This window comes from Bombina bombina, chromosome 4 (assembly GCF_027579735.1).
Source record: "Bombina bombina isolate aBomBom1 chromosome 4, aBomBom1.pri, whole genome shotgun sequence".
Classification (NCBI taxonomy): domain Eukaryota; kingdom Metazoa; phylum Chordata; class Amphibia; order Anura; family Bombinatoridae; genus Bombina; species Bombina bombina.
The window spans coordinates 263,606,158-263,622,620 of NC_069502.1; the positions used below are offsets into that span (position 1 = coordinate 263,606,158).

General features: G+C 37.6%; 1 protein-coding gene across 6 annotated transcripts in view; it reads left to right on the forward strand.

The window, feature by feature from the left end:
- The first annotated feature begins 6,672 nt into the window (after positions 1–6,672).
- The window catches only part of SAP130 (Sin3A associated protein 130), a 260,377-nt gene continuing 250,586 nt past the window's right edge, over positions 6,673–16,463 (forward strand). For 3 of the 6 annotated variants that reach the window (XM_053709950.1, XM_053709947.1, XM_053709951.1), the window contains exon 1: positions 6,673–6,738. The gene's annotated coding sequence lies outside the window, so the exon portion shown is untranslated. The remainder of the gene's footprint in view (positions 6,739–16,463) is intronic. The other 3 variants (XM_053709946.1, XM_053709949.1, XM_053709948.1) reach the window with 2 other exon arrangements.

A 16,463-nucleotide genomic window follows, 5' to 3' on the forward strand; every position in this document is an offset into this window, starting at 1 on the left:
ACAGGAAGGATCCCTAGCGCAACTGACTTGCAGATTACGGACATTGCAGCAACAAATATTGATCAAATATTCAGCTCAGGTGAACTGTAATATACAGAAGGTTAAAGCTCAAATTAGGGACCTTCAATTTTAGAGAGTTCAGAGAATATTGGAAAAATGTTGACAATTATACTACTATTGTAACAATAAAGCATTGAAAACTTTAGCAAATAAATTACGCAATAGGGCAGCACAGAGGAGGATAGTTTCTATCAGGCTAGGATTGGAGATTATTACCTCCCCTAAAGGGATTGGTGAGGCATTTGGGCACTACTACAAATCCCTCTATAATTTAGAAGCTCAAGCAGACATAGTAAGTGCTCTCTGCCGAGATGTTACGCATTATCTTAGTACTTTACACTTACCAACATTGTCTAAAGAACAAAATGAATCTCTCAAGGAACCTATTTCAAGTGAAGAAGTACTGATAGTCATTAAACAATTTAAATTAGATAAAGCGCCTGGCCCCGATGGGTTTATAGGACGATTTTATAAGAGTTTTCAAGAACTTCTAATTCCCATACTGACTAGATTATTTAATGAAATTATGACCACAGGACAATTTTTCTTCTGAGGTTTTAGAGGCGTCCATAGTTACCCTCTTAAAACCAGGAAAATACCCTTTACACTGTAGCAGCTACAGACCCATTTCACTCATAAATTTGGACACAAAATTATACTCAAGAATTCTGGTGAATAGATTGGCGGGGGTCATACCCAGCTTGGTTAATTATGACCAGGTTTGTTTTATACCAGGCAGAGAAGGTCCAAATAATACAAGGAGGATGCAGCATATTTTTGTTGAGGCCAAGAGAAGGAGGGTGCCCCTCCTTGCCCTGTCTTTAGATGCAGAAAAGGCGTATGACAGGGTGAGTTGGGACTATCTTTGGCAGTCAATGAAAACATTTCAGCTGCCAGACCAATTTGTAAAAGCAGTAGCGGCTCTATATTCTAGTCCTTCAGCGAAGGTTAGAGGGGTGGGCTTTGCCTCAGATAGCTTTAAGATTCTAAACGGGACAAGACAAGGTTGCCCTTTGTCACCATTGCTATTTCCTTTAGCAGTGGAACCGTTAGCGCAAGCAATTAGAATGGATGATAGAATTAAAGGCTTCAATTTAGGAATACATCAGCATAAGTTTGCGCTCTTTGCTGATGATATCACTTTGTTAATTACTTCCCCTGAGGTATTGCTTCCTGCAGTGCTGGAGGTATTAGCACATTTTGGTACACTGAGTTATTACAAATTAAATGTCACCAAAACTGAAGATTCACATATAAATATCCCGGACGCAGAAGTTTTGTCTCTGAAAAATAAATTTGATTTTAAATGGTCAGGAGAATATATCAAACATTTAGGTATCTTTTTTAGTCCCGACCCATCTGTTGTGATATCTAAGAATTTCATAGAGAAAATGTCTTCATTGAGTTCAAGGCGCTGTTAGAGTCATGGGAGTTTGCGGAGTTCTCATGGACTGGTAGGATAGCGGCAGTCAAAATGTAATTCCTCCCAAAAATAACCTATCTGTTCAGATGTATTCCACAGCAAGTCCCTAGATCTATTCTCAACAAATTACAGGGCCTAATGACGTTATATATTTGGAAGGGAAAAAGACCTCGTATTGCTAGAAATATTTTACAAAGATCTGTTGAGAGAGGAGGTTTAGCTCTTCCAAACACTATTTACTATCACGACGCTGCTCGCCTGTCTCATATTCAGGGGTGGAGTAATGCCTCTCATTATGCAAAATGGCAAGATGTAGAGAGGGCCTTAATCCCAAATTTAATTGGACTCAGTGATCTTATCTGGATCCCTATGCACTATAAAAAAAAAAGTGGGTATTGACCATCCACTGATCCTAGATGCTCTCCTTTTTTGGGACAGAATTAGACACCTTAAGAATATTGCTCCTCATCCATCCACAGCCCATACAGTGATGAGTCTAATAAGTTGCTTACTAGGATGTCACAACTTGTACTGGTCCCAATTGGGTCCACTGCTGGTTAGTGATTTTTATATAGAAGGATCATGGTTGACAAATTTATTGAGAAATTTAAAGTACCCAAGAAATTTCAGTTTGAAGTCAATAGATTATTTAGCTTACTAAATCATTGGAAGTTTACAGGGGAAATATTAAGAGATTTGACAAAAAGGGAATTATGTTGGTTAAAAGGACTCAGATCAGAAGGTAGCTTGTCATTTTCTTACTCTCGATTTACTGAGAGTGAAAGTCTTCCCAAAACATACTCACAGATAGCATGGGAAAGGGATCTAAACATTGTGGTGGACACTGAAACTTTGAATAAAGAGATGAGGTTTATCATAGGGGTACTCCATTGTGCTACACACTGGCAATTACACTATAAAATTGCTATGAGATGGCACTTAGTCCCAACATGTTTTCATAAATTATACAACCAGACGACACCTCTTTGTTGGAGAGAGTGTGACAAGTTGGGCTCCAGGATGCATATATGGTGGGACTGCCCAAAGTTGAGACCTTTTTGGAGGGGATTCTTTAGCTTCCAAGGTAACATGAGCTACAATATCCTTTGTTTGCCGGTGGTGGGTCTCCTGTGCCCGACTTACCCGAAAATGTCCCTTGCAAGAAAGATATTTCTTATATATTTTTTGACAGCGGTCAAATTGGCCATAGCTAGATTTTGGAAGAGGGTGGTACCCCCCACTATACTAATGGTCTTAGATATTTTAAATGACATGAGAAAGACTGAAGAATATGTTTTCAGACTTAAAGATAGGTCTGATTTATATCAGGAAATATGGGAGATATGGACAATGTTTTTTTCCGGTTAAAATTGGAGTTTAGGACTCCAAATAGATTGCCTCTTCAGCTTCATGACCCCTTTTTTTCCCTCCATTCCTCATATCCTTATACTCACTATTTTTATTTATTTAACAAATAAATTAGTATGTGAAATGACAAAGCACCTCTTGATTGTAAAAAATTTATTTTTATATGATTCATAGTAGATAGAGACATGGGAGCCTTAGAGTGTTGAACCTCACTAGTACAGCTGTACACATAGTCTACACGTTTTCGTACATAATATATTCTTCTATTAGGAAGCAAAGTATCATATAGAGGTTTTATGTACATAAAGACTTATTAACAAAAATTGTAAGGTACCGTTTTACTCAACATGATATTATCTTATAAAGTAAGTTGACAATCTGGATGTTAGTGTTCATACTGAGAATATTTATATATTTGTAGTAGGATGAGAAATAACATCATATGCTTGCTCCTGATATCATTGTATTAATATGTATTGTATATTTCATGATAGGTACCTTAATAAAAAACATTTGTTAAAAAAAAATAGAAAGAGGGACACAAAAGGCACCAAAACAGTGTGATAACGTTTTAATGAGAATCACAAGCACAATATAAGGGTACATTTACAGGAATGGACCTCAATCGATTATAAGGTAAGTGAAGAGCCAGAGTAAAACAATAAGGTAGTGGATGCTAACAAGCACGGATTCAAAGAGTTCAAACACCGGGAGACCCGCTCAAATACTGACGCGTTTCAAAGTCCCAAAGACTTCTTCATCAGAAGAAGCGGTAGTAGTATGTCCCGGTGTGTGCGGTCGGGTTTATACCCAGATAGCGGGCAGGCCCCTCTGGTGATTGACTCTCTGATTGGTCTCAAAACAAGTCACGTGATAGAGATCCGGCCAATGGGTACTACTTTCTACAAAAAGCCGGCCGGCTTGATCTCATTGGTTAGATTCCGCTCACGTGACTCGATCGTAACATGAACCAGTCATTATGTTAATAACATCGGATAGAAGGGGATATGTGTTAATCAGTTGTCAACTATGAGACGGACTGTATTCAAAAACTACTCAGCTGAAGTAGCCTTGGTAACAATATACGGCTACTGTATTACTGGATCGTGCCCCTAAATGTTAGCATCCACTGGTTTGTATGTAAAAAAAAATTCTAAACAATAAACATAATGAAATACAAAATTCATTAATTTAAAAAATGTATAAACTAGATCCATTCGAAACTACAATTAAAAAAAATCACATTTCAGGTATACGTATGAAATTCCTATGGCAATAAATGTGTCACGCTCTGCTGCTGGGAAGCTCTGCAGTCCTCTCTGTGTGCTTGATTGACAGGTGTCTGAGCCACCCCTTCCTGATTATGTCACAACCAGGCTTTTTATTCTGGGCTTCCTGTTTCTCCAGTGCCCGTTTGTTTGTTTAACTTTGTGCTTATGATAGGAATTCGCTGAGGAATCTCTCCAACTGCTGCTTTTCTGTTGCCAATCTCTTCAAGGATTTACTATGCTGGATTAACCTTCAACCTCCTGATTACCTGTCTCCAAACAATGCAAGTACTGTTTGTTTTGTGAAACTTTCAAACTTCCTGTTTACCTGCTGCAAACCCTGCAAATACTGACTACTCTGTGAACTGCCAAACTATTCAAATACTGTTATTTCTGTGAAACCTTCAATCTGCATGTTTACCTGTTTCCAAACTCTGCAAATACAATTATTCAGTGTAAACCTTCAAACTGTTTAATATCCTGTTGCCAATCTCAACAAGTACTGATTAATCTGTGTTAACCTTCAAACTACCAGCTTACCTGTTGCTATCTCTGCAAGTTCTGACAACACAGTGTTAACCTTCAAACTACCTGATTACATGTTGTTAATTCTGCAAGTTCTGACTACACAGTGTTTACCCTCAAACTGCCTGATTACCTGTTGCATACTCTGCAAAGACTGTCTACACAGTGTTAACTCTCAAACTGCCTGATTACCTGTTGCATACTCTGCAAAGACTGTCTACTCAGTGTTAACCCTCAAACTACCTGATTACCTGTTGCATACTCTGCAAAGACTGTCTACACAGTGTTAACCCTCAGACTGCCTGATAACAAATGACCTACTCCTGCATTATTAACTGTTTCCTGTTTTACCCTTCTTCTGTCTGAGTATAAGTGGACTATTCCTGCTCTCCTGATTCTGTGGAAGACATTTCCTGAAACCAGTTCCTTATTCAGAAGTCTATCTGGCTGATATCATGAATTACTTTGGCACAGGCTAACCATGTTCCATATTGTGAGTACTTTGTTTTTTGGAGGTTGTCGTGGGGTCACGTCCTGGATTAAACTCAGAGTGCAAGGGTGTTGTTTAAATTCGCCCTAGCATTTGGGTCTTCTTCTGGACATTTCCTAACCTGACAAAATGACACAGATACTATTGTTGTATAGAGCAATATACTAATGCTAGTGAAATATCCCCTAACTCAATATGCTAAAAAATAGTTATTTGTGCTCAAGAAACACAGTAAAATAAAAAATAAAAACTACAGATTAAAATGTAAAATTAAATGAAGGCCACTATGTCTATGGGGCCGAATTATCAAGCTCTGAATGGAGATTTATGCCCCTGTTTCCACGCTAGCCTTCAGGTTTGCCAGAAACAGTAGTTATACAGCAGATACATAACTTGTCTACTGCCTCTGAGACTGCGGCCTTCAATCCACCCGATCCTATACGATCAGGCTGATTGATACCCCCTGCTAGCGGCCGATTGGCAGGGGGCGGCATTGCACAAGCAGTTCCCCAGAACTGCTTGTGCAATGATAAATGCAGACAGCGTATGCTGTCGGCATTTATTGATGTGCGGCGGACATGATAGGCTACATTGTATCATGTACATCCGCACTTTAGTAAATTGGCCCCTATGTCTTTATTAAGACCTGATGGTTTGAGTGTATTAAACAAATGGATCCAAAAAGTCTCCCTTTGTTGAAGTCGTTTGAATCTATCTTCACCATTTTTTGGAGGCAACACATGTTCTAAAATGGTCCCCTTTAGACAATTTTGATTTTTAATGTGTATATGTTTGTAATGTTCCTCAATGCTATTCTCAATGTTTTTTATATGTTCTGCCATTCTCTTTTTATAGGGTCTCTTGGTATGTGAGAGGCTTGAATCCTACAATAGAATTTTGTAGGTTTTAAATTACAATATGAACCACTACTGCAGAAGTAAATATTAAGTTTAAATAAATTTGGTAATGTAGTAGAAACCTTGCAATTGGAAATAAGAGTTTAATGGAAGGCAACTGTAGACATGAAATTATTTCACGAGCACAATTTACTCTTAGGTTTAGAATGTAGCAATACTTATTTGTTGGCAAATTGTTTCCCTAGCTTTGCACAACAAAGTATGCATATGTTCTTAACATTATTTTATGCATAAATAAAAGACAGTAAATTAACCATTACTGTTTGTAATGGTAATTATATATAGATTTGTTAGGTCAAACTATAACCTTATTTGCAGTGAGAATATTCAGCACAAAATTTTAGGAAACTAGTTTTCACTGAATTTGAGCAGGCAACCTTATTGTTTATATCCTTAATGAACAGAATAAGTAACTTGAGAAAAACAGTACCTTGTAAGTTTTGAGCACAGAAAGTACTTGCAAGCAATGATTAAATCCTTGTAATTCTCTCCTGCAACAATCCAAGAAGTCTGAGTGAAACTGTAGAGCTCTGTTTGAAATCAATCTTTGTTTGCAGCCATGCTGGTGTGATGTCACAGCAGTGGGAGGAGCTTAAAACGGAGCAGGCTTTACACACAATGAGGAAGAAAAAGTTGTAGCTTTATAACATGAACAATTCCTGTGAAAATGATCAGAATCAGCACAAGGTTAGTACAATTTAGAATCTTCAGTAAGGCTTGAAACTCCTCTGAGTAATTAGAAGTACCAAGCAATGATGGAAGGAAGTGCTGGTAATTTATACAGGTGCCTAATTAATGTTAAACCTTGCCTTAAATGTATAGCATATGCAGTGTAGATTAACCTTGATTTAAAGGTATAGCATGCTATATGGTGGAATAAAGTGAAATCATAACAGAAACATGACATGGTACGACCTATGTATTGCAGGTTACAGTTGCATTTGATCAAGTACACCACATAGGTGATCTTACAATTTGTAAGGTGTTCCAAAGTGCATATTTTTTAATTAGATGTAGAAGAAATTGATTTAGTTTGTTTATTGTTGTTGTATGCATGTTTACAACCCACACAATTCCTTCTGTTGCATTAAAAAAAAACACTGTTTGTTTCTCTAGCCAATTTTGGCTTTTTTTCTGGAGGTACTAAATTACTTGGTGCCAGACTCATTTTCAAGTTCTTATTTTTTCTGAAAATTACTGTTGGTTTTTCACTTAGAGTTTTTGCTAAGAATTTATCTTGTTTCAGAATACTCCAGTGTTTTGATATTATTTTTTTAATGTCTGGGACTGCCTCATTGTATGTTGTAATTAGGTCAACCCTATGTTTAGAACTGGTTTCTAGTTTCTCTTTATTAGACTCATGTTTTATTTTTAAGAGAGCCTCTCTATCTATATTTTTCACTCTATTAAATTAAGTTTCTATTAAATTTATAGGGTATTTCTTACGTGTCATTTTCCTTTTCAGTATATCTGATTCTTTGTTGAAGTCCTCCATTTTTGAGCCATTTCTTTGTAACCGCTGAAATTGCCCAAAAGGTATATTATTTATCCATGCCAGATAATGTTCACTGTCTGTTTCTAGGTAGCCATTGCTATCCATCTCCTTTCAGAAGATTTTTGTGTAGATATACCCATCTTCATGAAAGATACTCAAATCTAGAAAATTCAATACATTCCCTCTCAAATCTGTGAGTGAATTTCAGATTCATATGATTATTATTTACATGATCAACAAATTTGTGGAACGCTGTTTCTTCACCATACCATATCCAAATGATATCATCTATGAAACAACCCCACCAGATGATATTCTCTCTGTAGGGGTTGTTTTCCTAGATGTTCTTCTCAGTGGGCCATATAAATATTGGCATAGCTAGGGGCCATGACTGTCCCCATCGCTGTTCCAATAATTTGGAGCAAGAACTGATCGTAAAAGTAAAAAAAGTTTCTCTCCAACATGACTGGTGCATTCTAGAATTAAGTTTTTATGGTCCTCTGTCATTCCTATTGCTCTATTTAGAAATAATTTTATTGCAATGATACAGAGATTATGGGGTATACTTGTATATAAAGCGGCTACATCTAGTGTTGCCCATTTATAACTATTTTTCCATTTGTGTTTTTGAACTTTCTCAATTATGCGCGCTGAATCTCTGAGATACAAGTTTAATGTGGGTAATATGGGTTTCAGAATAAAATCTACATATTCCGATAGGCGGGCAGTGAGAGAATTTATTCCTGACACTATCGGTCTACCAGAAGGTTTTATTGTGTCTTTGTGTATTTTTAGTAGGTGATAAAAGGTGTCAATACGTGGGTTGGGATTATATAGATATTTGAATTATGTCATATTCAGGATGCCCTTAAATTTGGCCGTATCTAAAAGGGAGAGATATTCCTTCAGAAAAAAACTGTGTGGGGTTGTCTTTTTTTGACATAAGTAGAGGAATCGTTCAACAATCTATATGCTTCATCAAGGTAATCTGCTCTGTCCTGTACGACAACTTCCCCTCCCTTGTTGGCCTTTCTCAAGACTATATCTTTATTATGTTTACTTTTTCAAAATGTCTTTTTCGTATTTTCTCAAATTGTCTTTTTTAATTTTGTAATTATTACATAAACTGTAGAAATCTTTCAAAACTAAGTCGCAAAATGTTAGAATAAAATACCCCTTAGATTGTGTTGGAAAAAATGTAGAAGGCGGTTAAGATTAGAGTGACAACTTTCTGTGTTATTTTTAGTTTCAATCTCTAACCCCGACAAAGAATTGCTTTCTGCCTCTAATTCCTCTAGAGCAATAAGCGCATCTAGATCTTTATCTCTAAATTTCTCTATATCAATATTTTCATATGACTTTATCTGTTTTGATTTTTTTCAAAGGGACGTTGGAGAGTAAGTTTTATTACAAACTTGTGGAAGTCAATAAATAAATTAAATGGATTCTGACCCCTCGTAGGGGCAAATTTAAGTCCTTTCTTTAAGACTTGTACTTCTTTTTCATTTAAAGAATATTTAGACAAATTAAAAATCTTTATTAACTGCCCTGTTTCTTTTTCTGCATTTTTTTTTTTGAGTTTCTATTTAACCAGAATGCCTCCTCTCTTTCCCCTTCTTGTTCTTTTCTTTTTCTGTTGTTCTCTATTAGCCACTGTGGTTTTAATTGAATATTTTTTATCTTCTATATCCCTTTTTATGGTATACGGAATCTCTATAGAATGTTGTGTAGTATGGAACCCCCTTCTTTGTCTTGGTTCTAAAAAACATTTTCAGGGAGTACCATTTTTTCGATTCATATAGAAAAACTAATTTTTATTTCCAGTTTCATGCCTACTCCTATGATAATTACTATTCGGTGGGAAATGGTTATTAGTGTGAAAAGAGGGCTTATGGTAATATGGTTCGTAATTCGAACGGTAAGTATGGGGTATATGTGATTGTCTGTTAGCCCTTTCGTTGCTATAATACCTATTGCTATTTTGTGTATGCTGCCTTATACCATTATCTCCCCTAGATTGTCTCTGTGGGGCATGGGTATAAGACATTTGTCTGTTTGTCTTCTATCTGAGGTATCTACAGGAGTTTTGTGTATAGATCTATCAGTACCCTCTTTGTATGAAAGAGTTTATATACAACATTGCCTATTTTGTGCATCATGGGAGGTTGTAGGTATTTCATCTGTTATGTCCTCCCATATATCATTTTCATTTTCCACATTAGTGTTGTAATTTTGCTCCTGCTCTGAGTTATTATTTTTCTCAAATAGATCTCTTAAAAATTTCTTTTTCTTTTTGGCTTCTATCATCAATTCAAATTTATTGATTTTCTTTTTATTTTCTTCATCAAAATTCTTTAAATTAACATCATCTTTGTAAATTTCCAAGGATTCTCTTAAATTCACAATTTCTGATGTAATTAAATACACTTTATGTTGTCTGTATTTAATCAGAATATCCATGAGTGCAAAAGTACAAATTTAAATTTTTACTTATATTGTTACATTGAAACTTTGTTCCGATGTAGACAAATAAGTCCTGGCAGGAGGGGGTTAAGGTATGTACATTGTTTTTTTTAGACATAATGCTATTGCACACTAAATAGGCTGCAGTATTAGAGTTGCCACCTCGGCCATGTTTTCCTGGGCACTTATGAGTTACACATGCTGCAGGGTGTGCAGGGAGGAACATGCATTGTGCTTTCCAGGATCACTATTCGTGTGCTGTCCAGGTGTGCAATGCATGTTGCCGTCTGCACACCCTGCAACATGTGTAACTAATAAATGTCCAGGAAAACATGGCGAGGTGGTAACCCTATACAGTATAGTGTAAACAACTTTTAAATGCACTGTTAAACCAAAAAATGAACTTTATTGCAGTGGTCTGGAACTGAACCTCTGAGGTATGCCTGTTGACATAATTTAATTCTCCCCACACAACATATCCAGTGCTACCTGTATGTAGGTACTGTGACATATCTAGACAACCATGCTGAGAATAGCTGTTTTAACACAAGTTGTTGTGTGTGCTGTTGTCAATTGATCACATTAATAACAAATAGAAATCAGATATAATCCCACATAATCTCACTTTCAGGATAAGGTAATGTACTTGGGGAACATATCTGATAAATATCTACTTAATATGTCTCATTGTTTTGTTGCTATATCACTTTTAAGTTTATATCCCATTAAAGTCTATGGGCATTCCATTTTGTCATTCACCCTTGTCATTCCTTTTCGTACATCCGAATTTTATTAGCGCTAGTGTTAAAAAGGCACAATATAAAATAATACGTTATTCGTTATTAACCAAAATAAAGACATCGTATTACCTTATTGTTGAAATAGTCTCATAATATATACTCTTAATTTATCTGTGGTCAACAAGTCATGAAACTGAATCTTTTTTTTTGTTTACCTACAAATACACATTTTGGTAAAATCTGAGTTTAGCGTTCTAAATTATTTTCTCGGCCATATAACATTATTTTACTTTGAAAATTGGTATGGGGATTCAGATGAGGGCTAACAACAATACTTCAATGTTTGTGTCTCCAATAACAAAAAGGGGAGCCATATTTTGGGGTATAAAGTCCCTGTTTTCCCTATAGACTTTCCCCAGCAGCCAGCTCTGCTCACCTACATGGATACATTGTATCAAACGCTCAGCCTACAAGTTTTTATTTTATTTCAGCAGGTTTTTATACATTTGTAACTGTTTTGTTTACTGTACACAGACACTTAAAGTGAATGTCAATTTTGATGCTAAAGTGCCCGGTTTTTAAAAATTTGATTAAAAACAGGGGCACTTTAATTCATCAAAATTTACATTTCACTCCTGTTGAGAAAAAAAACAACCTTTTAATATTCACAGCAGCTCCAGCTTTCTCCGGTCGTTGCAAGCCATTTCTGATGTAAAAAATGATGGATAGGTCATCCTCCAATCACGGCTCCCCCCCCGGGGGAATCAGTGTCTGTTTCAACGCCGGATTCCTCATTTTAGACCCAGGAAGAGGCTTTGCGACGGGCAGAGGAAGCTAGAGCTGCTGTGAAGATTAAAAGGTAAGTTTTTTTTATCAACAGGAGTAAAATGTAAATTTTGATGAATTAAAGTGCCCCTGTTTTTAATTGAATTTTTAAAAACTGGGAACTTTAGCATCAAAATTGACATTCACTTTAAAGCAGCCCTGTCAGTACCAAATGTACAACCTGCTGAGAAAATAATGATGACACAGCACAGCCTTAAAAGGCAGCTCACTGCCTGGTCACACAGTCTTAAAGGGACAGGCAAAAACCCACACAACCTTTAAAGGGTCAACTAGCACCACACACACAGTCTTAAAGGGACAGATCACAGTAATGTTCACACAGTGAAACCTTTAAGGGCAGCTTGGCACCTGCTCACACAGTCTTAAAGGGCCAGGCGCACACACATGTTAGTGGGTAAACTCACACCACATATAGTCTTAAAGGGAGAAATAACCGTGTGCATCCGCATGCAAGGCACACAGCCTTAAAGGGATATTCTGTCTTAAAGGGACAGGGCACCTGCACACATACAGCACTCACAGCCTTTAATAAGACAACTTGCACCACACACACAGCATTAAAGGAACAGCTCACACCATGGACACCCAGCGCAGCCTTAAAGGGCAGCTTGCCACATGCTCAGTGTTAAAGGGGCAGGCACAAACCTTTAGTGGGTAAACTCACACGACACGTACAGTCTTAAAGGGAGCAATAAAAGTATGCATTTGCATGCAATGCACACACAGCCTTTAAAGGGACAACTTGCACTACACGCACACACAGTCTTAAAGGGACAGATCACAGTAATGTTCACCCAGTGAAACCTTAAAAAGGACACTGAACCCACATTTCTTTCATGTAATTAGCAAGAGTCCATGAGCTAGTGACGTATGGGATATACATTCCTACCAGGAGGGGCAAAGTTTCCCAAACCTCAAAATGCCTATAAATACACCCCTCACCACACCCACAAATCAGTTTTACAAACTTTGCCTCCCATGGAGGTGGTGAAGTAAGTTTGTGCTAGATTCTACGTTGATATGCGCTTCGCAGCAGGCTGGAGCCCGGTTTTCCTCTCAGAGTGCAGTGAATGTCAGAGGGATGTGAAGAGAGTATTGCCTATTTGAATTCAATGGTCTCCTTCTACGGGATCTATTTCATAGGTTCTCTGTTATCGGTCGTAGAGATTCATCTCTTACCTCCCTTTTCAGATCGACGATATACTCTTATATACCATTACCTCTACTGATTCTCGTTTCAGTACTGGTTTGGCTTTCTACTACATGTAGATGAGTGTCCTGGGGTAAGTAAGTCTTATTTTTTGAGACACTCTAAGCTATGGTTGGGCACTTTTATATAAAGTTCTAAATATATGTGTTTAAACATTTATTTGCCTTGATTCAGGATGATCAATATTCCTTATTTCAGACAGTCAGTTTCATTATTTGGGATAATGCAAATGAATAAATCATTTTTTCTTACCTTAAAATTGACTTTTTTCCCTGTGGGCTGTTAGGCTCGCGGGGGCTGAAAATGCTTGTTGCCGGAAGTTGTTCGCTTTTACGTCATTTTTTTGATGTTTTGCGCCAAAAATGTCGGTGTCACCGGATATGGCGTCATTCTTGGCGCCAAAAGCATTTAGGCGCCAATAATGTGGGCGTCTTTTTTGGCGCTAAAAAATGTGGGCGTCATTTTTGTCTCCACCTTTTTTTCACATTATTTCAGTCTCATTTTTCATTTGCTTCTGGTTGCTAGAGGCTTATTCATTGGCATTTTTTCCCATTCCTGAAACTGTCTTTTAAGGAATTTGATAGATTTTGCTTTATATGTTGTTTTTTCTCTTACATATTGCAAGATGTCTCGGATTGATCCTGGATCAGAAGCTACTTCTGGAAAAACGCTGCCTGATGCTGGATCTACCAAAGTTAAGTGTATCTGCTGTAAACTTGTGGTAACTGTTCCTCCGGCTGTAGTTTGTGATGTATGTCATGATAAGCTTGCTAATGCAGATAGTATTTCCATTAGTAATATTCCATTACCTGTTGCTGTTCCATCAACATCTAATACTCAGGATGTTCCTGTTAATATAAGAGATTTTGTTTCTAAATCTATTAGGAAGGCTATGTCTGTTATTCCTCCTTCCAGTAAACGTAAAAGGTCTTTTAAAACTTCACATTTTTCAGATGAATTTTTAAATGAACATCATCATTCTGATTTGTCTGTTTCTGATGATGATTTTTCTGGTTCAGAGGATTCTGTCTCAGATATTGACACTGATAAATCTTCATATTTATTTAAAATGGAATTTATTCGTTCTTTACTTAAAGAAGTTTTAATCGCATTAGAGATGGAGGAATCTAGTCTTCTTGATACTAAATCTACTAAGCATTTAAATTCGGTTTTTAAACCTCCTTTAGTTATTCCGGAAGTTTTTCCTGTCCCTGATGCTATTTCTAAAGTAATTTCTAGGGAATGGAATAATCTAGGTATTTCATTTACTCCTTCTAAAAAGTTTAAGAAATTGTATCCTGTGCCATCTGACAGATTAGAGTTTTGGGACAAAATCCCTAAAGTTGATGGGGCTATCTCTACTCTCGCTAAACGTACTACTATTCCTACGGCAGATAGTACTTCCTTTAAGGATCCTTTAGATAGGAAAATTGAATCCTTTCTAAGGAAAGCTTATTTATGTTAAGGTAATCTTCTTAGGCCTGCTATTTCTTTGGCTGATGTTGCTGCAGCTTCCACTTTTTGGTTGGAGGCTTTGGCACAACAAGTGTTAGATCATAATACTCATAGCATTGTTAAACTTCTTCAACATGCTAATAACTTTTTTTGTGATGCCATCTTTGATATCATTAGAGTTGATGTCAGGTATATGTCTTTAGCTATCTTAGCTAGAAGAGCTTTATGGCTTAAAACTTGGGATGCAGATATGTCTTCTAAGTCAACTTTGCTTTCCCTTTCTTTTCAAGGTAATAAATAGTTTGGTTCCCAGTTGGATTCTATTATTTCAACTGTTACTGGGGGAAAGGAACTTTTTTACCTCAGGATAAAAAATCTAAAGGTAAATATAGGGCTGCTAATCGTTTTCGTTCCTTTCGTCAGAATAAGGAACAGAAGCCTGATCCTTCCCCTAAAGGAACGGTTTCTGCTTGGGAACCATCTCCAGTCTGGAATAAATCCAAGCCTTTCAGAAAGCCAAAACCAGCTCCCAAGTCCACATGAAGGTGCGGCGCTCATTCCAGCACAGCTGGTAGGGGGCAGATTACGATTTTTCAAAGAAATTTGGATCAATTCGATTCACAGTCTTTGGATTCAGAACATTGTTTCACAAGGGTACAGAACAGGTTTCAAGGTAAGGCCTCCTGCAAGAAGATTTTTTCTTTCTCCCATTCCAATAAACCCAGTGAAGGCTCAAGCTTTTCTGAAATGTGTTTCAGATCTAGAGTTGGCTGGAGTAATTGTGCCAGTTCCAGTTCTGGAACAGGGTCTGGGGTTTTACTCAAATCTGTTCATTGTACCAAAGAAGGAGAATTCCTTCAGACCAGTTCTGGATTTAAAAATATTGAATCGTTATGTAAGGATACCAACATTCAAAATGGTAACTATAAGGACTATTCTGCCTTTTGTTCAGCAAGGGCATTATATGTCCACAATAGATTTACAGGATGCATATCTGCATATTCCGATTCATCCAGATCACTTTCAGTTTCTGAGATTCTCTTTTCTAGACAAGCATTACCAGTTTGTGGCTCTGCCATTCGGCCTAGCAACAGCTCCAAGGATTTTTTCAAAGGTTCTCAGTGCCCTTCTATCTGTAATCAGAGAACAGGGTATTGTGGTATTTCCTTATTTGGACGATATCTTGGTACTTGCTCAGTCTTCACATTTAGCAGAATTTCATACGAATCGACTTGTGTCGTTTCTTCAAGAACATGGTTGGAGGATCAATTTACCAAAGAATTAATTGATTCCTCAGACAAGGGTAACCTTTTTAGGCTTCCAAATAGATTCAGTTTCCATGACTTTGTCTCTGACGGACAAGAGACGTCTGAAATTGGTTTCAGCTTGTCAAAACCTTCAGTCTCAATCATTCCCTTCGGTAGCCTTATGCATGGAAATTCTAGGTCTTATGACTGCCGCATCGGACGCGATCCCCTTTGCTCGTTTTCACATGCGACCTCTTCAGCTTTGTATGCTGAACCAGTGGGGCAGGGATTATACAAAGATATCACAGTTAATATCTTTAAATCCGATTGTACGACACTCTCTGACGTGGTGGACAGATCACCATCGTTTAGTTCAAGGGGCTTCTTTTGTTCTTCCAACCTGGACTGTGATCTCAACAGATGCGAGTCTGACAGGTTGGGGAGCTGTATGGGGGTCTCTGACAGCGCAGGGGGTTTGGGAATCTCAGGAGGCGAGATTACCAATCAACATTTTGGAACTCCGTGCGATTTTCAGAGCTCTTCAGTCGTGGCCTCTTCTGAAGAAAGAATCGTTCATTTGTTTTCAGACGGACAATGTCACAACCGTGGCATATGTCAATCATCAAGGGGGGACTCACAGTCCTCTGGCTATGAAAGAAGTATCTCGGATACTTGTATGGGCGGAATCCAGCTCCTGTCTAATCTCTGCGGTTCACATCCCAGGTATAGACAATTGGGAAGCGGATTATCTCAGTCGCCAGACGTTACATCCGGGCGAATGGTCTCTTCACCCAGAGGTTTTTCTTCAGATTGTTCAAATCTGGGGACTTCCAGAAATAGATCTGATGGCCTCTCACCTAAACAAAAAACTTCCCAGGTATCTGTCCAGATCCAGGGATCCTCAGGCGGAGGCAGTGGATGCATTGTCACTTCCTTGGAAGTATCATCCAACCTAT